Below are 23,909 nucleotides of genomic sequence, written 5' to 3'. Positions count from 1 at the left end.
TTTCCATTTTTTTAATTAGTATAGGTATTCTCTAGAAGTAGCTATAGAAGGATTTATAATTTTGGGGGCTCCTTAGTGATAAAGTGAAGATTTGATGTTTTCAAAGGGATATGAAACTAGATATGATCAGATTTGCGTAAAGTTTGATTTCATCAATTATGAGGGATGATTTGATTTTTTTAAAGGTAGCTGGTTGCAACTAATGTTTTTTTCCAATAGTATAGTTGAATTTCATGACAAAAGTAGAAGTGATAAGCCAAGATCAGATTTGAAGCTCTAGCACATTCTATGATGTATATCTAATATTGCTTTAGAGGATATTTTGTTGATTGCTTTAAGGGATATATAAGCTATTTTGTTACATAATTTATGGTTTTAATTGCAGGCAGATGAAGGAAGATCAATTTCAAGAACATTAGATTGGAGACAATTTCAGTGGGACACATGCCAATTTCAGATTCTATATCCTGAAATATTTTCTCTTCTATATATCTTTCTTCTCTACTCATTGTAAAGGATTCCAGAGTTGGAGAATTTCCTAACTACTATGATACCATTCTTAGTATTACTCTATTATGAAAAAAAGTAGTGTATTTATTTTGAAGCATTTTTATACTACACAATCATTCCTTGGTGTTGTTTTCTAAGTTTTGACATACAAATGATGTATTATTTTCAATGAAATTAATACAAGAGCTTCATTTTTCTTAGTTTCATTCTAATTCTCATCTCCTTCCTTTCTTATCTACAATGTTTTGTGTTTAAGAATGAATATCTTAAAATCAATTGCAATCCATTAAGGTTGTATGTATGGATAAATTTTCTATTGGAACAAAGGTCCAAGTAAATTCTTCTTTACATTAACAAGGTTGCAGTTTTCACCATAAGGATTTTACAATAAGTATGAGAGTTTTTATGAAGGTAGATGTCTATTTGGAAGTTAAATAGATAGATCAGATGTCTGAATATATGATTATATTTTAGGTGTCTATGTGTATGTTAAGGTTTAGTTGATGCCCAATGGATAAGGGAGTGGTTAGCTTAGAGATTGCATGTTCTCTGTTGTAGCATACTTGGGTTATCTTGTAATTTAATTATTAGTTGAATATCTTTTCTTTTTATGTTTAAGAACTGAAAGAGTTTCCCTCACTTGGGTTTATTAGGTTCATGTACTCTATTATTAGCTATTTCATGTCCATGAATGCTTGCATAAACATAGAAGATTAAGGGGTTTTATCCATTATCTAGATTCAGTTGTATGCCTTATACTGGTACCATACAAAGAATCTGAGGTCTACCTACCTAGGTCTTGTAGAGCTTGAAGAAGAAGAAGTGGAGTTAAATAGCCTTATAGTTGGCCCAAGATTGCAATCAAGTGCATCCATCATAGGAATTTTATAGCCTTAGATGTATTGGACTGGTTTCTTGGTTATCTTTAAATCAATTAAATCAGGAACCAATAGTTCCTATACCCAAGGATAAAAATGTAATTGGCACAAAGTGGGTATTCAGAAAAAAGCTAAATGAAGATGGGTAAGTTTCTAGAAACAAAGCAAGGTTAGTATGTTAAGGTTATTCTTAAGAAGAAGGTATTGATTATGGTGAAAATTTTGTTCCTGTTGCAAGATTAGAATGTGTTAGAACTTTACTAGCATATGCAGCTCACAGAGGATTTAAAGTTTATCAAATGGATGCAAAATTTGCATTCCTAAATGGAATTATTGATGAGGAAGTCTACATAGAACAACTTGAAGGTTTTGTAGATCCTAGAAAATGAGATATGGTGTTCAAATTACATAAATAATTGTATGGTCTCAAGAAATCTCTTAGACCTTGGTATGAAAGACTTCATAACTACTTAATAAAGATTGGTTTTTGAAGAAAAAATGACAACAACAATCTGTATATCAAAGAAGGACTAGAAAAGAAGATTGTGTTGGTAGAGATATTTTTGGATGACACTTTATTTACAGGAAATGATGACTTGTGCAAGGAATTTTTGGAAGAAATGAGTAGAGAATTTGAGATGTCTATGTTTGGAGAGATAAAATTCTTTGTTGGATTGAAAATCCAATAGAAGAAAGATGGTATATACATTGCTCAATCTAAATATATCAAGGAATTACTAAAGAAATTTAGAATGAAAGATTCAAGACCAGTTGGAACTCCTATACCTACTGGACATAATCTTTCCAAAAATGATGATTTTAAGGAGGTAGATTAGACAACATATAGATCAATGATTGGAAAATTGTAGTATATAGAGCATACAAGGCATGATATTGTATTAGCATTTGGTATGGTGGCAAGATTCTCAAAAATCCCAAAGAAAATTACATGATGGCAATCAAAAGAATCATGAGAAATCTGAAAGGTACTGAAGACTATAGTTAATGGTACAAAAAAGGAGGCAATTTGGATTTGAAAATATTCACAGATGTTGATTGGGTAGGAAGTGTTGATGATAAAAAGAGCATCAGTGGTGGAACATTCTTTCTTGGTAAAAGACTAGTGTCTTGGACAAGCAAGAAATAGAATTATATTTCTTAGTCCACAACAGAGCCAAAATATGTGGTAGCAACAGTTAATTGTTCAAATGTTGTTTGGTTCAAGCAACTATTGGCAAGTACGAAGATAGAAATCAAGGATTGAGTGGTTATCTTCTATGATAACACTAGTGCAATTAATATAACAAAGAATCTAGTGATGCATACCAAAACAAAACACATTTCTATAAAATATCATTTTTTGAGAGAATTGGTACAAGATAAAGAGGTAAGATTGGAATATGTGAATACTAAAGAAAAAATTGCATATATATTTACCAAGCCATTACCTAAGGATGCATTTTTGTATCTAAGAAGTAAGTTAGGGGTCATTCCCCTATCTGAAGCTCACTAAAAGAAGTTTAGTGATGCATCAACCAAAGCATGTTGAAGATCAATCAGTTGATGCAATATTGACAAGGGCATATTGCAAATGAATCAATATACGAGGTACATTGATACTTATCAAATATTGTCTTTGGCATGAGATGCCAAAGAGGGAGAGTTTGACTGTCATATCAAAAGAAATTTTGTTTGGTGATGTCAATGAGGAAGAACTTGGTCTGATATCAAAGAGGGAGATTTTTCTATTAGAAGAAAATGTTGAGGGTAGAGTTTTCCTGATAGAGGAAGGAACTAAAGGTAGAGGGAGTTTGCATTGATAGAGGGAATTTAGTTCTCATTGATGAGAATCAAAATGAAACTAAGGATATGTTCCTTTATTATTTCTCTAAAAATTTCATTGTATTATGAAATGTTGTGTTTCCATCAATGTCAAAGAGGTAGATTGTTGGAAATAATTGATTAATTGTGTATTATATTTTATGTTATATGAAATGTCATATCATTGCTAGTCAGTGTATGCTAAGATCACTTAGGCATTAAAGACAGTTTCCTGTGTCTACTGAGCATTCTAGAGTTTTCCTAGTTTAGAAGACAGCGTCTATTGAGTTCACTCGGGCGACAAAGGAAAGTTTACAGAAGTTGAGTGTTAACCAAGCTCACTCGATTAATGAAGACAATGTTGGATGGAACCAGTGTTAATTGAGATTACTTGGTTACAAAAGGAACTTTTTAAATATGTAATGTTAACCAAGTTCACTTGGTTAACATAGGAAAATAATTTATGAGTCAGTGTTTACTAAGCATGGTCGACTAACAAAGGATTTTCTTGATTTTTCATATTGAGTTCAATTGAATTGTTTGTTAGTTCTAGCCAAATGAGGAGATAAATATTAATTATTCTAAGTTATATTCAAGTTGACTTGACAATGTGTAAGATATAAATATGATGGAGGAGCATCCTAGGTTGACATGTTATCCTACTCATTTGTTTCCATTCTGCCAATTGTTGTTGAGTTACAATCATTGCTGAGTTGCAACAATTGCCAAGTGCTAGTAATTTTGTAGTTTAAGCTAAGTTGAGGTTATCCCATGTCATGTTAACACTCAGGTTAACATGTTATCCCATATCAATCTATAGTGTATGCCAAGTTCCACAGTGTGTGTTGAGCTATTCTTCTTGTGCTGAGTTACCTAGTGTCTATCAAGTGACCTTTCACATGTTGAGTTTTCCTATTTATGCCGAGTGTCAGCATTTTGGATGTGATTTCTATGTTTTTGGTATGAGCTCACTTGTGAGATTTATTTTTACCACAATATTTATGATAACATCTTTTCTTGGGATGTGTCCAAAGTTTTTTTGAGTTGGCCTCTCTATTATGTAATGATCTAGAATGTTATGTAAGCCGTTTTGGAAAATATAAATAGAGTGTTTAGGCTTAGAGTTAGGCAATTTTTGAGATTTTGGGAGAGTGATTTGGAGTAGAATTGGAAAGTGCAAATTTGAAGTTAGATCTTAGGTCTTGATGTATTTTGTATTTGGCCATAACCTAGAAGGCCTTATGGCTATACATATATGCTAATCATTTGTTGAATCAATAAAGAATATTGTTCTCTCTCATTGTGGTGTTGTCCTCTTTGTATGTTTTCTTCCATTGTGTTAACTTTGCAAGGTTGGTTTGGATTGTCGGGTGTGCCTTCAGCCCTAGTTCTTCTTGCCCTCCTTGCATTAGGTGGTATCATAGCTTGAGGTTCATCCTTGTGGAAATTGGATCGTGTAGAACCCTATTTCAAATTTGGTTGTAGGTTTGCAGATATGTGGATTTGACCTATAACTTGTAGAGGGTTACGATCTTCCAGGAACCTAATTTTTAAAGATGGTTCATGGCAGAGGAAATACTAATAATGCCATGTTAGATGCGTTGAGAAAAATTACAGCCATATTAGATGCTATGGAGATAGCCAAGATGAGAGGAGTACATCTTGAGGATGTGAGCGATGATGAAGTAGTAGTACCAAACCCTAATCTGGAATCAAAAGAAGACCAAGATGAGGAAAGATTGCTGAGAGTATTGTCTAAGGCACATTTAAAGCTTGCTATAGAAGTTGTTCCTTGTGATGGAAAGTTGGATACCAATGTTGTGTTGGATTGGATCTGTGATATGGAGAAGTTCTTTGAGTATGAAAACACTCTGGATAATAGGAAGGTGAAGATTGTAGTTACTAAACTAAAAGGCCACGCTTCACTGTGGTGAGAGTATTTGAAAATTGATAGACAAAGGAGAGGAAAGGAGAAAATTAGAACTTGGCCAAAAATAGTGAGCAAGGTAAAGAATGAATTCCTTCCTACTGATTATCCAGTTATCTTGTTGAGAAAGATGCAAAATTTGAGACAAAAAGACATGACTAAAAAAGAGTATATTGAGGAATTCTATAGATTGGACATCAGATATGGACATATGGATGGTGATGTTGGGAAAAATACAAGATACATAAATGGATTGAGATCTGAAATTCAAGATGAGATAAGTTTTGTGAAATTGGAAAGTGTGGAAGAAACATATCAATATGCATTGAAAGCTAAGGAGATCTTGACAAAGAAGCATGAACAAAGATAAAGGGGTAGAGGTGGTAGATTCCAGAGAGGTAGAGGTAGATCTTATGGTGAAGGTGGAAGATTTGATAGGTCTATGCAAGATAAAGGCAAATTTGAATGGAAGAATGATGAAAAACACACGACTGAGTGGAAAGGTCGTAGTTCATATCGAGGAGGTATTGATTCTTACTGAGGAAGAGATAATTCTTATTCTAGAGGTGGTTTTTGTGGTAATTGTTTCACATGTGGTAAAGGAGGACATAAATCTTTTGAATGTAGATCTTCTGAAAGTGGGCAAAATAATAGAAATGTTGTGATTCAAGAGGACATTGAGAGTTCACCAAGTGGACTTGAGGCTAGAGAAAATATGATGGTGACAAGAACCTTATGTAATAAGGGAAGTGATGAGGAATCTATCTTTAGAAGAAGTCTTTTCAAGTCCAGATGTAAGATGGCTGGAAAATGCTGCAAGGTGATCATTGATAGTGGAAGTTCTACAAATTTGGCATCAAAAGAGTTGGTTATAAAGTTGTAGTTTTTGAGACTAAAGCATCCTAAACCCTATCATGTTTCATGGATCAAATATGAGCATAAGATATTGGTAAGTGAAAAATGCATTTTGAAGTTCAAGATTGGACATTACTTTGATGAAGTGTTGTGTGATATTATGCCTATGGATTAGTGGCATATTTTTTTGGGTAGACCTTTGCAATATGATAGATATGTTGCACATTATGGAAGATTGAATCAATATACTCTTTGGGTGAATGGTAAAAAGAAAATATTGCTACCTTTGACTGAAAGTCCAGATGTGGTTAATTGTACTACAATAAAAGTTTGCATGGTTAATAGAAAGCAATTTGAAAAAGAATTGAGGAAGAATCAAGTCTATTTTGCTGTAGTTCCTAGAGGACTGAGTGTTGGTAGTAACGACTGAGAAAAAAAAGTTGGTACTGATCGAGTGACAACAAGTAGTGGTAGCCAAGTACTAGAAGAAATTACATAATTTCCAAAAGAGTATAAGGATATTGTTGCTAAAGATACTCTTGATGGTTTACTGATACTAAGAAGTATAAGTCATTGTATGGATCTGATTCCTAGAGCTAGTTTTTTGAACAAAGTACCCTATAGATTGACACCTATAGAGAATGAAGAACTTAATAGACAAGTGCACAAGTTATTGCAAAAGGGATTAATAAGAGAAAGTTTGATTCCATGTGTTGTAACTACTATATTAGCACCTAAGAAAAATGGAGAATGGAGAATGTGTACGATTCTAGAGCTATTAACAAGATCATACTGAAATATAGGTTTCCCATACTGAGGATGGATCACATGATGGATCTTTTGACTGGAGAAAAGTATTTTAACAAGATTTATTTGAAGAGTGGATATCATTAGATTAGAATCAGAGAAGGTGATGAATGGAAGACTATTTTCAAGACAAAAGATGGTTTTGTGTGAATGGTTGGTTATGCCTTTTGGTCTGACTAATGCACCTAGTACTTTCATGAGGTTGATGAATGAAGTTCTAAAAAGATTCTTGGGTAAGTTTATGATTGTTTATTTGGATGATATTTTGATATTTAGTAAGACTTGGGAAGAACATCTTGAGCATGTTAGACAAGTATTATAGAGATTGAAAGAGGAAAAGTTATGGATTAATTTGAAAAAGTGTTCTTTTATGCAAGAAGAGATTGTGTATTTGGGATTTTTTATTTCAGCTAATGGTTTGAGAATGGATCTTGAGAAGGTTAAAGCAATTTTGGAATGGCCTACACCTGAGAATGTGGGTGAGGTAAGATCATTTCATGGTTTGGCTAGTTTTTATAGGAAGTTTATAAACAATTTCAGTGTTGTTTGTAATGATATGACTGAGACAATGAGAGGAGATAAAGGGGATTCAAGTGGACAAATGGAGCTGATAAGAGTTTTAAGACTTTAAAATAAAAGGTTGCTGAGTTACCTATATTGGTTGTAATTGATTTCAATAAGGTATTTCAAGTTGAATGTGATGCAAGTGGTAGTATTAAGTCAAGAAGGTAAGTCTCCTGGTTTCTTTAGTGAGAAGTTGAATGATGCTAAAAGGAAGTATTCTTTGTATGATCAAGAGTATTATGCTATTGTTCAAGCTTTGAAGAAGTGGATACATTATTTGATTCCTAAGGATTTTGTGTTGTATACTGATCACAAAGCATTACAGTACTTAGGAAGTCAACATAAATTGAGTCAAAGACATATGAAGTGGGTAAAGTATTCGCAAAGTTTTACATTTGTGATTAAGCATAAAAGTGAAGTTACTAATAAAGTTGTTGATGCATTGAGTAGAAGACGTTAATTATTGATTGAAATGAAGGTTGAAGTTCTTGGTTTTGATGAAATGAAAGAGTTGTATGATGCTGATCCTAATTTTTTTGAGGTGTGGAGAGAGTACAAAGCACCAAATCTGACAAATCACATCAGTAAGTGTGATGAATATTTTATTCAAGAAGGTATATTGTTCAAAGGTATTCATTTATATATTCCTAAAAGTTCTATGAGGTTGAATTTGATTAAGGAAAAACATAGCAATGGATTGGCTAGACATTTTGAAATTGATAAGATATTGAGTTTGTTGAAGGAGAAGTATTATTGGCCATTGATGTATAAGGATGTTCAAAAAAATGTGAATAGTTCTGGAGTTTATCAAGTTGCAAAAGAAGCAAGTCAAAGTACTAGATTGTATACACCTATTTTTATTCTTGAGAAACCTTGGAGTGACATTAGTATGGATTTTGTTCTTGGATTGCCAAAGACAATAAAGGGGTATGATTCTATATTTGTTTTTGTGGATAAATTTTCTAAAATGGCTCATTTTATACCATGTAAGAAGACATCAGATGCTGAGCATGTTGCTGAACTTTTATTCAAAGACATTGTTAGATTGCATGGATTACCAAGAAGTATTATTTCTGATAGAGATAGCAAATTTGTTGGTTATTTTTGGAGAACTTTGTGGAAGAAGATGGGTACTAAGTTGAAGTATAGTTGAACATTCCATCCATAGACTGATGGATAGAGAGAGTTTGTGAATAGAAGCTTGGGTAATTTGCTATGATGATTAGTTGAAGATGAAACACATAATTGGGAGATGGTATTGGCACAAGTTGGGCTTGCATATAATAATTTTGTGAATAGAAGTATTGAGAAGAAACCTTTTGAGATTATTACTGGAATGAAGCCTAGAGGAGTATCAAATTTAAGAGATGTCACTAGTGAAGAGAAGTGTTGTAGGAGAAGAATTTGCTAATTTTATGGAGTCTTTGCATATGGAAGTGAAGCTGAAGTCTGAACAAAGTAATCAAAAGTACAAGAAAAATGCTAATAAGTCTAGAAGACATCATGATTTCAAAGTTGGTGATGAGGTGATGGTCCATTTGAAGAAAGGAAGATTTTTGGTTGGGAAATATAGTAAACTAAAGATGAAGAAGTTTGGACCTTGTAAGATCTTGAAGAAGTTTGATAGTGGAAATGCTTATGAAGTTGAGTTACCTGATGACATGGATATATCTTCTATATTCAATGTTGCTAATATGTATAAGTATCATGAGTTAGATGATAAAGTTGCTATACCTAATGATTATCCTAAGAAGAAGATTGAAGAGAGTTGGTAAAAGAACAAGAGGAAAAGACTACTATGAATATTTGGTGAAGTGGAAAAATAGACTAGTTGAAGATGCTACATGGATTTCTCAATTTGAGTTGGATTCAGCTCAGGTTGTGACATCTCAATGATTTAGGAGAATCATTTCTTTCTACCCTAGTTGTCTAATGTAGGAGCATCTTGGGTTGACATGTTATCCTACTCATTTGTTTTCATTTTACTAGTTGTTTCTGAGTTACAGTCATTGTCAAGTTGCAACAATTGTCATGTGCTAGTAATTTTGTAGTTTAATCTGAGTTGACCTTATCCCACATCATGTTAACACTTAGGTTAGCATGTTATCCCATCTCACTCTATAGTGTGTGTCAATTTCTATAGTGTATGCCAAGCTATTCTTCATGTGTCAAGCTATTCTTCATGTGTTGGGTTACCTAGTATCTATCAAGTGACCCTTCATGTGCCGAGTTTTCCTATTTATGCCAAGTGTCAGCATTTTGGATGTGATTTCTGCATTTTTGGCACAAGAAAACTTGTGGGATTTATTTCAACCTCAACATTTATGATAAAATCTTTTCTTGGGATGTGTCCATATTATTGTTGGGTTAGCCTCTCTATTATGTAATGATCTAGAATGTTCTATAAGCCATTTTGGCAAGTATAAATATTGTGTTTAGGATTAGAGTTAGGCAATTTTTGAGATTTTGGGAGAGCAATTCAGTGTAGAACTAGAAAGTTTGAATTTTAAGCTAGATCTTAGATCTTGATGTATTTTGTATCTGGTCGTAACCTAGAAGGCCTTACAGCTGGGAATGTATGCTGATCATTTGTTGAATTAATAAAGAATATTGTTCTCTCTCTCTCTCTCTCCCTCTCTCACTCTGTGATGTTGTCCTCTTTGTGTGTTCACTTTAGTTGTGTTAACTCTACAAGGTTGGTTTGGATTGCTAGGTGTGCCTTTGGCTTTAGTTCTTCTTTCCCTCCTTGTGTCAAAATATAAGGTCAAGTTGAAAATTGAATGTATGGAACATAATTAAAGATTTGATGATGCTTAGAGGAAGAGAATTAGGAGGATGAGCAGAATATCCTTGTTGAGATGCAAAGATACATCCGATGAGGAAGGATCAAGTATACAAGCCAGAATTGAGATTTGTAATCAAAAATTTAGTTGCAATAGAAATTAGTTCATCCCATTGTTACTCTCTAACCATTTTAGCAGTGATCTAAATCTCTTAAATAGAGTTGGCTTAACAGTTATTTGTAAATCCTCTAACAAGGTGGCATCTATATTGAATTGTCTAAAGAACTCTAAAAATGCCACTCCTGACAGGATGATTAAATTCTATAATAGGGTCACACCTAATAGTGTGTTTTGTAACCTTTAACATGGTTGGTTCCTAATAGGGCTCACTTCAGAAGAGTGAAAATCAATAACTAGTTGCAATTGGTGGTTTTTCCCATATTGGGTTTTCACATTAAAGCATAGTGTCAATTGTGTTCATGCTATTTCTTTTATATGTTTGTAATTAAGTCAAAGTAAGATCAATCATAGATAATATCTTAAGATTTTCATGATAAACTTTTGCCAAATTATTTTAGTGTTTACCAAGTTTCAACATTTGTTAATGTAAATCGAGTGCCTATGTATTTGTCAAGTTACAATAGAGTTCTATTTACACTAAGTTTTGATTTGTATTGACATCTAAGGGATTTGGATTATATGTTTGTGGTAATTGATTCACCCCTCCCCTCTCAATTACTCTTCTTATATTTTCAACATTTAGCATGGTCGCAATAGACTCTTAAGTGAGTCATGTGTGTAACAACCATTTTGCCTAACTCCATAGATCTTATTACAAACCAATTAGTAGCTACCCTTTTTTCTCTTGGTATGTTATTTGTGGTGGAAGTGAAATGACACCCCCAAAGATTACTCACCATCATGCTTTCCTGGTAGAAGCATAAGGCTACTTGGATTTCATCCCCAATAGTCATTGTCCTTGTAGAAGGGGCATTTTTTATTTTTCATGGCTTGAAGATTATTTGATGTGTATCATTTGTTGATCGGCTCTTGTATCGACTCATCTCTTCAATTAAAGGGACATATTGCACTAGAATCAGGAGATATCAAGTTGTAGGCCTTGGAATAACATATTGAAGTCAATTTGACCTTAGGGATAAAATGTGCTTGAATTGATTATTTGTGAAATAACCTCATACACTTTTTAAAACATACACGCTTGGTTCTATCAAAACCCTTTTTCTAAAGAGATCATTTGCTTGTTTCTTTCGTAGTTGCTTTGACCTTCGAAAGATTGTTTTCTCACTTAGCTCTATTATCTATTATCAAAGATCTTACGATCATTTTATAGAAGGTTGTGAACAAGTCTATTCAAAAAAACCTCATTAGTTTGTTCCATTTTACCTCCTACTTCTAAACTAAGCCATTGCATTATCCATTGAGAAAATCATTTGTTGACCACTTAGACTCATTTACTATCCAAAAACTTATGTCTTCCTACCTAGATCAGGGCATACTTTGTGTAGTCACTACCCCATCAGGGATTCATCCAAGATTCCAAAATGTTGTCATTTTAATCATAACCATACTATGTAATTTTCCTTCAGTATGATAATTTCTAAAGTGTTCTATCAACTCCTCCTTACTCTCCATATCACAACTATCCATGTTTTCTTTGTCATTGCCCACCCCATTTCCATCTTCCTTGGAGTCAGTCCTTTGTCCTATTATGTTCCTAATCTAAATACCATTCAAAGCTTACTTTTTATCCTAATTTGAACTTTAGTGTTCATCCATATTCATCCTTCATCCCTATCCAGATCATCATCAAAACATGATGCCACAATTCTATTATAACGAGCTTTATCATCCCACCTATTCTCCCACTCCATCCTATTCCACTGATGATTAAGGTCTTGTTGACCATGATGGGTATATTGAAAGCCCTATATATTCCTCTAGACATCCTCCAAAATCCAAACATTCCTCTAAACCTCCTCCAAAATCCAAACATTCCTCCAAAATACTCCATCATAACTCCATGCATACCCACTAGTACTCCTTATCATACTTTTGACAAAGGAAATCTATTATTGCACTCATCTACACCTCCTTCCTATACCACACCCACATATTCCCTTCATACATCAGTCATGTCTCCATCTTCCTTCACTAGTTTCACATCCCAATCTCCACCCTTCCAAAACAATGCTACTAGCTCAATCCCTAATCCAATTCCACCATCTTAATATCCTCCAAACCATTTTCCAAATCCTACAACTAATCCTATTTATACAATGCATCATCCTAATCCCCCTACTCATTCCAACTCATACTCCATACCCTAGTTCATTTCTCCTCCATTAGTAAGTCAATATAGTTTGCAAGTCACCTTTGATCGTTCGAATATGAACTATCTAGCCATGAAATCTCATATCCCTATTTCTAAACCATTTTTTCAATTAGCCAATCCTAAAATATCCTACCACACCCATATATAGCTTTATACCATCTACTATTGGATATAATTGTTTAAATGTCATATCAGTTATCAAAAAGAGTCTACCAAATTTAGTTGGTTAGCAAAGAAAATTAAAAAGTCCATCGAGCTCATTTGGTCAGAAAAACAATTTCTAGAGTCTATCGAGCATTCCTAAAAGTTACTCTGTGAAAACAGTTCTTACTGAGCTCACTCGGGCGTCGAAGGATTTTGTGGTAGAAGTCAGTGGTAACCGAGCTCACAAGGTTAAAAAAGGAAAGTTAGTGTTTACTGAATTCACTCAGTCTCCAAAGGATTTTGTAGTGTTTACCAAGCTTTAGTTGGTTAACACTAAAAATTATTTCTAGAGTAGTGTTTACTGAGAAGGGTTGGCCAATGAAGGATTTCATTGTTTTGGGAAATAAAGTTTAATTGTTTCATGTGCTGATTATAGCCAACTAATGTAATGATTATTGGTAATTATAACTTGTAAATGAGCCGACTTGAAAATTTGTAAGGTATAAATAAGAGGTCAAGTTGTGAATTTGAAAGTATGGATGAGTGTAATGAGTGAGCATACAAGTATATTGATTATATGAAGAAGAAAGTGTGAGATATTTTTGAAGAAGGATCATATATCCTTGAGGAGCAGAAAAGATTTATTCGATCAGTAAGGATCTAGTGAAGCAAAATAGAGATCTGTATCAACAATTCAGTTGAATCTCATTCAAGTCAACTCATTATTACTTTCTCACAATTGTAGCAGTGAGTTCTAAATCTCTTAATAGAGTTGGTCTAACAACCATTTTTTAAAATCATCTAACAAGGTGACAGTTCTACTGAATTGTTCTAAAGTCCTTTAGCAAGGCCACTATTAGTAGGGTGATTAAATCTTTTAACAAGGTCACACCTAACAGTGTGTTTTGTAACCTTTAACAGGGTTGGCTCCTAATAGGGCTCACTTTAGAAGAGTGAAAATTGGTAGCTAGTTACTTGGTGGTTTTTCCCATATTGGGTTTCCAAGTTAAATATGGTGTCTCTTGTGTTCATTCTTTTATGCATGTATGTTAATCATTGTGAATGTTTAAGATCTGTTAAAGATAACATACAATGCATCTACTGAGTTACAACATCTTTTTCTGTATAGCTACTGAGTGATAGCAGTAACTAGTTTTATAAGACATCTAAGGGATCTACGGATTTGTTTTTGTGGTAACCAATTCATCCCCCCCACCCCCCCTCTCAGTTACTAAATCTATATTTCCAACAATTGGTATTAGAGCATTTGGTGCTTGTAGGAAGGATTTCAAGGATCTAAGCTAAAGATTAGGATGTCTTACAAGAAGGAAATTCTAAGGCTTAACAAGCATAACTTTTCAGCATGGCAAGGTCTCATGAGACTCCATCTAGCTTCCATTGGAAATACAAGATTGAAATACCTTGATCAAGAATATGTAACTCCTTCTAGTACATTATCTGTCAATGACATTGCTGAGAAGAAGACTCATAACACCATGATGATAGACAATGCATCTTCCTTAAGCTATGAAGAATTTGATGATATCAAGGACTGCAAAACTAACTTTCAAATGTGGAACAAATTGAAAGATATCTATGGAGGTGATGAAAATGTGAGGAGAGCCAAAGTAGAAATTCTAAGAGGACAATTTGATAAGATGAGGATGAGAGAGGATGAAAACATTGCTAAATATGTTGAAAGAGTCAAAGCAAGCATCAATGCAATCAAAGCTTCTGGAGGAGATATTAAAGAGGAACTAGTTGTAAGTAAAGTTCTTAAAACATTGCTTCCCATTTATGCAATTAGAGTTTCTGCAATTCAAGAAAGAAGATGTGAAGCAAATCATAAAATAAATTTAGAGGCCATAGTAGAAAGATTGACTGCATTTGAGTTAGATAACTATGACAACTATGTTCCAACTTCCAAGAACATTGAATCAACATTTGAAGCCAAGCTTTCACTCAAAGAAAAAGGCAAAAAGATAAAGGATTCTCACTCAAAAAGTGAAGAAGAATCAAAACAAAGTTTTGGCATTGATCTTGAGGTGGTTGAAGCTCTACTTGCAAGGAAATATTCTAGAGGCAAAGGAAAATACAAAGGTAAAGTTCCTCTAATCTATTTTTCATGTGAAGAAATTGGTCATATTGCTGCTAGGTGCCCAAATAAGAAAAAAAAGGATGAGAAGGAAGACTTCAAATCATTCAAGGAAAAAGGTAAGAAAACATGTTTTATGGCTAAGGATTCTAAGGATTTTGATAATAGTGAAGATGAAATTGTTTACATTGCTATGAAAGATGAATTTGATAATGATGAGGAAGATAAGATGGCACTTATCTCTCATGTAAGAAAAAATGATACATGGATCATAGATAGTGGTTGCCCTCATCATATGACTGGTGACAAAATAAATTTTGAACATTTTGAAGACTATGATGGTGGTAGTGTGAGGGTTGGTAATAATGAACCTTGTTGCATAAAAGGAAGAGGAAGAATCTCACTAACCAAAGAGCTTGTATGTGATAATGCCTATTGGGTTGAAGGACTAAAACACAATCTATTGAGTGTGACACAACTAATCAATATTGGATTCAAGGTGAAATTTATGCATGGAAAAGCAAGACTCTTGGATGACAAAGGAAAGCTGATTGGATTAGACATACAAACAAAAGGTAGCTTGTTTTATCTTGAACTTGGTGAATGTTCATGTTTTATTGCTCAAGTTGAAGAAAGTTGGTTATGTCATAGAAGGTTATGTCATGTGAATTTTAATAACCTAGTAAAGATAAGAAAATTTAGGAAAGTAAGAGGCATTCTTAGTATAAAGAAACCTGATGTTGGTCTATGCAAGAATTGTCATATTGGTAAGATGGGAAAGACTAGCTTTAAAAGTAAAAACTATCAGTTTGAAGAAATTTTGGAAATTGTGCATACTAATTTTTGTGGACCTATTAGAATTGATAGCTATACTAGAGAAAAAATTTTCATTCTTTTTGTTGATGATTACTCTAGAATGATGACTGTCATGTATCTGAGAGAGAAATCAAAAGCATTTGAGAAGTTCAAATGGTACTTGGCCAAAGTAGAGAAGGAAATAGGAAAAATAATGAAATGTTTGAGGTCAGATAGAGGTGGTGAATTCATCTCCCATGAATTCAATAAATTTTGCATCAAAAGAGTAATCAAAAGATAGGTATTAGCTCCTGGAACTCCCAAGTGGAATGGAATAGCTGAAAGGAGGAATAGATCTATCATGGATTGTCCAGGACTCTAATGATTGAAAATAAAATTGCTATCAAATACCGGAAGGAAGCTATCAACACTATGGTTCATACCTTAAACTGAGTATAGCTGAAGAAAGGCTCATTCAAGACTCCCTATGAGTTATGGTATGGCTATAAACCCAATGTAAGTTACCTAAAAGTATTTGGAAAAAAATGTTATATTTTTAAAGAATCTAGAAAAGTTAAATTTGATGTGAAGGGTGATGAAGGAATATTTTTGGGATATTCTTGCAAAAGTAAGGCAAATAGATGTTTGAATTTATCTACTCACAAAGTCATAGAAAGTGCACATGTGAAAGTTGTTGAGTTTGTAAAAAAGACTAAAGAAGAAAGAAAAAAGGAACTAGAAGATTATAGGAGATTTGTTTTCATTGAACCTGATATAGTGCTAGATACATCTATCAATTAGGAAATTTTTACTCTTGAGTCTTTAGTCACCGAGTTGCATGAAGTTCAAGTTGAGTTGAAGGAACTCGAGTCACATTCAAATGCTATCGATCCAATGCCTACTGAGTTTGAAGGACCCGAGCAGTAGTCAGATCAAGCAAAACCAGAAATTGAAATTAAAAATGAAGATAGTGAAACTCAATCAAAAGGCAAAGAACCTGTATTGGCCAAGTATGTCAGGAGAAATCATGCACTAGATCAGATTATTGGAGACAAATTTGAAGGTACTATGACAAGAAGTAAGCTAAAAGGTACTTGTTTACTTATTGATTTTGAAACTAGAAATGTCAAAGATGGATTAGAAAATGAAATTTGGATTGAGGCTATGAATGAAGAGATAGAGAAAATAGAGAAGAACAAGACATGGACTCTTGTACCTAGGCCTAAAGATAAAAATGTGATTGGAACAAAGTGGGTATTCAGAAATAAGTTGAATGAAGATGGTAAGGTATCAAAAAAAAAAGCTAGATTGGTATGTAATTGGTATGGAAAGGCTACTCTCAAGAAGAAGGAATTGATTATGGAGAGACTTTTGCTCTTGTTCCAAGATTGGAAGGTGTTAGGACCTTACTTGCATATGCTACATACAAAGGGTTTAAGGTATATAAGATGGATGTCAAATCAACATTTCTCAATGGTATTCTAGATAAAAAAGTCTACATTGAGCAACCTAAAGGTTTTGTTGATCCAAACAAGAAGGACATGGTCTCCAAATTACACAAAGCATTATATGGTCTAAAACAAGCCCCTAGAGCATGGTATGGAAGAAGAACTAATGATAACAATAGCGTGTATATCAAGAAAGGACCAGATAATAAGATTGTTTTGGTAGAAATATTTGTGGATGATACTTTTTTATATAGGAAATGATGATCAATGCAATTTGAAATGTCAATGTTTGGTAAGATCAAATTCTTTGTTGGTCTTCAAATTCAGTAGAGCAATAATGGTATCTACAATACTCAATCAAAATAGATCAAAGAGATACTCAAAAAGTTTGGTATGGAAGATTGTAAACTAGTTGGAACTCCCATGTGTATTGGACTAAATCTTACCAAGGACGATGAATCAAAAGAAGTAGATCAGACCTTATATAGATCAATGATTGGAAAATTGTAGTATGTAGTTATACAAGGCCTGATATTCCTCTTGCAGTTGGTATTGTGGCAAGATTTTCAGCAAAACCTAGAGAGAATCACATGATGGCAATCAAAAGGATCTTGAGATACCTGAAAGGAACTGAAGATTATGGATTGTGGTATAAACTTGGAGGAAATTTGGACTTGAAAGTATTTACTAATGTTGATTGGGAAAGAAACATTGATGACAGAAAGAGTACAAGTGGTGGAGCATTCTTTCTTGGAAAGAGGTTGATTTCTTGGACAAGCAAAAAGGAAAACTATACATCCCAATCTACAGCAGAAGCAAAGTATGTTGCAGCAGTAGTAAATTGTTCTAATATTTTTTGGTTTAAAAAATTATTAGAAGGCATGAAGGTTGAGATCAAAGAACCAATTGTTATGTTTTGTGATAATACAAGTGCAATCAACATATCCAAGAACCTAGTGATGCACTCCAAAACCAAGCAAATTTCAATACAGTATCACTTTGTCAAAGAATTGGTGTAGGACAAGGAGACAGATTGGAATATGTCCATACAAAGGAGAAAATTTTTGACATATTCACTAGCCATTACCTAAGGATGCATTTTTATATCTAAGAGGTAAGCTAGGGGTCATTCCCCTATCTAAGGCTCACTAAAATGAAGTTTTAGTGGTGCATCAACAAGAACCTAGTTGAGGATCTATCAGTTGACACAACATAGTCATGGAAACATTGCATATGAATTAGTACTTAAGGTACATTGCTACTCATTTGGTATGTGTTGTCTTTGGCATGTGTTGTCAAAGAGGGAGAGTATACTCTCATATCTTTTTGAAATTTGAATTTGTTTGTGGAGAGCTTGTTGTTTATAAAAGAAGCTATTTAATTCCTTCATAGAGGGAGATTACTACATTAGAGAGTTTGTGGCATAAAATCTAAGAGGAGAAATATTTTGTCAAAAAAAGACTTGTTTTCAAATTTCATCTGCTATGACATGTTGTGTTGCCATCAATGCCAAAGAGGGAGATTGTTGGATACAATTGTTCAATTGTGTGTTGTCTTTGATGTTACACAAATGTCATATCAGTTATCAGACAGAGTCTACTGAGCTCAGTTGATCAACAAAGAAAATTATAGAGTCTACCGAGCTCAGTTGGTCAACAAAGCAAATTGTAGAGTCTACCGAGCTTAGTTGGTCAGCAAAGAAAATTCTAGAGTCTACTGAGCGTTCCTAAAAGTTACTCTATGGAAATAGTTCTTACCAATCTCACTCAAGCATTGAAGGATTTTTGGTAGAAGTCAGTGGTAACTGAGCTCACAAGGTTAACAAAGGAATGTTAATGTTTATAAAGTTCACTCAGTCTCCAAAGGATTTTGTAGAGTTCACAGTGTTTACCAAACTTCAATTGGTTAACACTGAAAATTATTTCTAGAGCAGTGTTTATCGAGCAATGTCGGCCAATGAAGGATTTTATTGTTTTGGGAAATAAAGTTTAATTGTTTCATGTACTAATTGTAGCTGACTAATGTAATGATTATTGGTAATTGTAACTGAGCCAACTTGACAATTTGTAAGGTATAAATAATAGGTCAAGTTGTGAATTCTAAAGAATAGATGAGTGTAATGAGTGAGCATGCAAGTATACTAATTGTGTGAAGAAGAAAGTGTGAGAAAATTTTGAAAAGGGATCAGATATCCTTGAGGAGGAGCAAATATTTATTCAATCAAAGAGGATCTAGTGAAGCAGAACAAAGATCTATATCAGCAATTTAGTTGCATCTCATTTAGGTCAACTCATTGTTACTTTCTCACAATTGTAATAGTGATTTTAAATTCTTAACAAATTTGGTCTAATGACCATTTTTGTAAATCCTCTAACAAGGTGACAGTTCTATTGAATTGTTCTAAAGTCCTCTAACAAGGACACTCCTAGAAAGGTGACTAAATACTTTAACAAGGTCATGCTGAATAGTGTGTTTTGTAACCTTTAACAGGGTTGGCTCCTAACAGGGCTCACTTCAGAAGATTGAAAATTGGTAGCTAGTTACTTGGTGGTTTTTCCCATTGTGGGTTTCCACGTTAAATCTGGAGTCTCTTGTATTCATTCTTTTATGGATGCATGTTAATCACTGTGAATGTTTAATATCTATTAAAGATAACATACACTGCATCTACTGAGTTACATCATCTTTTTCTGTATAGCTTTCGAGTGACAACAGTAACTAGTTTTATAAGACATCTAAGGGATTTGTGGATTTTTTTTTTGTGGTAACTGATTTACCCCCCCCCCCCCCCTAGTTACTCCATCTATATTTCCAACATCTACTTCTACTAATCCTTCATCTCAACCTCCAAAACACACATCTCCAAGGATTTTTACATAGAAACTGAAAGAAAACCCATCTCCCACACTCATCATTCCTCTTTCATCATCCCATCATTATCATCCCTATTTCATCCACCCTACTTATTGATCCTCTTCAATATCCTACCTCTCATCCATCAAATCCCTTCAAATCACATATGTATCTCCTCCTCCTGGCATTACCCAAATCCCATATAATGAACCTAATGAGTCCACCTCCCATCAACTCATCCCAATTGAAGAACCTCCCACCCATCCATCTACCCCATTAAAGAGAACAACCATACATCTCCTATCATACCACCCACTCCAATCCAATCCTATCAAGATCTTGTCCAAAATCATGTTGAAATATCCACTAACCTAGATCATGATCCTACCATTATACCTACTCCATCTCAAGATCCCACCACCCCAATTATTCCCCTACATGATCTATTTATACCATTCACCCCATCTAAAGAGAAGTCACCATCTCCTCAATATCAAGATCCAACCTTTTCATCCACCACTCCACTTTAACATCCTATTATTTCATTTGTCCCTTCAAGTTAAGATCCATTTCCATCAACCCATTCAAATAAAGATGATAAAACCTCATCCCCTCTACTTCATGATCATACATCTCCTATAATCCATTGTAATAGATCTATGAAAGGAGAACTAACTATCATATCCAACACTTCAACTCCTTCACCTACTAATGGACTCACATATTGTGTTCCAAATAATAAACATCATATTGAATAAAGAAATAAAAGTGTATCTCTAGATGTTGGTATCCCTTCTACCCCTTCATGGTCTCAAGTCCTTCCATTTTCAACCCAAATTTCCTATCCATCTTATTCCACATCTATTTTGGGCCATTATCTTACTACTTCTTTCCAACTCTCCATTTTGGGTCGCTATCTCCCTAAAGCTAAATCCTCCACTATTTCCATCCATTTTGGGTCCTTATATACCTAATCCAAATAATTTATCTCCTCCAGCTATTTTGGGACCTACTCCTTCCTTACTTCCATCTATTTTAGGTCCTTATCCTTCATTCCCTCCATTCTTTTTGGGTCATTATATGCATCCATATCCTATATTCCAATCCATCACTCCGTCCCCTCAAATCCACAAGCTATATCATCAAAGGAACTCATCCTCAAATTCCTTCGAACCTTCAACCTCTATCATTCTATTCATAATCCCTCCATATCCTCCATGCTCTTACACAATGGCTAATAGAAGCAAATTGGATGACAAAATTAAAAAGAATAAATACAAAAATCCACAAAAATCCAAGTATCAACTTGTCCCATCTAAAATACATGTTCAAGAAGAGACACATTTTATCCAAAAGAAATAAAAATTTTAAAAAACCACAAAGGCTCAAAATGAAAAAATAAAAAATCATGTGGATACCTAGGATAATCATAAGAGAAACACATGTCAAAGATAAATCCCAATTGGCATCCATTCCTGCTCCTCAAAAAGCCTCATCCATTCATAATTTATCCAAATCTACATATACACATCCTCCATCCCCCCAATTCACTTTTAGTCCTTATGCTTCTTATCCTTCATCTTCCAACTATACTTTTGGTCCTTATATTTATCCTACTCCATCTTCTCCTTAATCTCGCCCAATATCATCTTTCCCACTACTTAATCACCTTTTAGGGTGTGTGCCAATGATGATCTTTCCAATTTCCTCATCCATTTACCAACAAGTCTTATGTCTTCCCGTCCTTTATCTTCCAACTCCCATCCACCATTTCACTCATTTAATCTAATGATTTTCATGCTTCCTAATCCACCCATCCTACCAACATCTATGAGTAAAAATCCATCCAAAAATCAAAAAAAAGAAAAAATAAAGAAAGAAAGAAAACACAAAAGAAAAAAAGAAGGTAAAGCAAAAAAGCATCCACTGGTGAAAACTAGGCAATTCAAGTGCCTTGGACAAGTATCATGATGAAAAATTGGCAAGAAAGCATCATGCATAATCCCTCCATCCAAATGATCTACACACTTGGGGGCAAGTTCCACTACCCACCATATCCATCTCATCTTATCCCACCATCCCAACATCTTATCCATTTGACACCCACCATCCTCCTTTGGATATTGATACAAATAAAGGCCACCACCATCTACATTCTTTTGGTCACGTTTTGACATCCATTTCCCCATTGTATCTTGTATACACCTATGTTGATATGAGATTGTTTTGAAGTGAAGAAACTATAATGGAATAATCTTTATTTTTTCAATGATGTCAAACCTGCTACCTGCTAGTGAGACAATTTCTTTTTGGTTTGAAAGTTATTATTTAGTTGATTGATGAAGATGATTTGAAATGTGGGGATAACAATAGCACCTAGAGAAAGGTTGAGTTATTTGGTATGTAAAAGAAGCACTAAGACCAAGTAAGACATTGATACTATTGTGTATTGTTTATCTACTTAAAGTCTGAAATGAAAGATCACTCAAGTTAATATTGGAAAAAGATCAAGTAAGAAATGTGTCTACCAAGCCTTGCCAAGAACTTAGTGTAAGCCAAGAAAAAAATTAGTAGAAATCAAGTGAAAAAAAAGAGTTGTCAAGAAAAGATGAAAAATAATGCAAGTTGAGTGAATGTTAGTATATGTCCAATTAAGTTTAGTTGGTGCCAAGCATTAGTAAACTTTAGTGTTTGCCGAGTGAACTAGTGTTGGCTGAGTGATAGAACAATATAGATGCCGAGTGACAAAAAACAATGTTAAATAGAAGATTTGATGAATATAATCCTACTATTTTATTTTCTTGAATTATGTGAAGTGTGTGGAAGATAACTATGATGAGTTGGTGGTACAAAATTCAAGGTAAACCATTTTGAGGCAAATACAAGGAAGATTGTAAAGGAATTTTTTAGAGGAACTAAATGGAAAGTGGGTAGATTCATTGAATACTACCTAGTCCTACCTAACCCTAAAATGGATGATTGTGGTTAAGTGACAAAAGATCTAAATTCTCTATTTATAGAGATAGATGGTTAGAAGTAAAGGTTGTCATGTGTGAGAACCTATGGAAGACAAAGAGTCTATGGTATTGCTTCATTTAGTGGCCGACTAGAAGAGATTGTAGTTGACATGCAAAGAAAGAAGGCTTATGAGTATGAATTCTTGAAGGGTGAACAAGATATCAAAGCTAAAGAATATGAATGCCAAGAAGAATGGAGGACTGAAATAGAGATCTCTAATCTACAATTGACTTGTAAATTTTTATCAGACCAAGTTCTACTATTACTTTCTAATAACTATAACTGTGTGGATAAAATCTATTGGATTAGGGTTAACCTAAAATTCATTTGTAAATCATTTAACCAGGTGACATTCTAATAGAATAGTCTAAAGTCATCTAACAAGGCTCATTCCTAACAGAGTGATTGAGATCCTTTAACCAGGTCACATTTAATAGTGTGCATTGTAACCTTTAACAAGGTTCACCTTTCGTAGGGCATCACTTTAGAAGAGTGAGAATTAGTAGCATGTTACTGGTGGGTTTTACGAAATTGGGTTCTCACATAAAATCCTTGTGTCAAATTGTGTGAATGTTCTTATGGTGTTTCATGTTTACATTTTTGCAAAGTTGTTTTGACCTAGGACAATAACTTACAAAGTTTAAGTATTATATGATCTAATGGATGCATCTATGACAAGGTTTTATGGATATGGTTCTACTAAGCATTGAATTTTTTTATTTATACATCTGGACCTTGGATAACTGATTCACCCCTTCTTAGTTATTCTAAGAAATTCCAAAAATTGATATTAGAGCCATAATGCTTGAGAGGATCAGTTTGAAAGTAGTTAAAGAAAACAATTAGACATTTCTAAAAGAGAGGTACCCAAGCTTAACAAGGAAAATTTTCTTCCATGAAATTTTTTGATGAAGCTACACCTACGAGGTCTTGGAGACCATGCACAATCTACCATCACCACTAAGCATGTTGATCCTACTAGAGTCCTAACTGTTAATGATCTGAAGAAGAAGAAAGAACAAAATCAAGTAATGTTGGAGGTTGCCTCTTCCCTAAGT

This window comes from Cupressus sempervirens, chromosome 10 (genome assembly GCF_028749045.1).
Source record: "Cupressus sempervirens isolate cs-2001-9-10 chromosome 10, ASM2874904v1, whole genome shotgun sequence".
Lineage (NCBI taxonomy): Eukaryota > Viridiplantae > Streptophyta > Pinopsida > Cupressales > Cupressaceae > Cupressus > Cupressus sempervirens.
Note: the sequence above shows the minus strand (reverse complement) of the source record.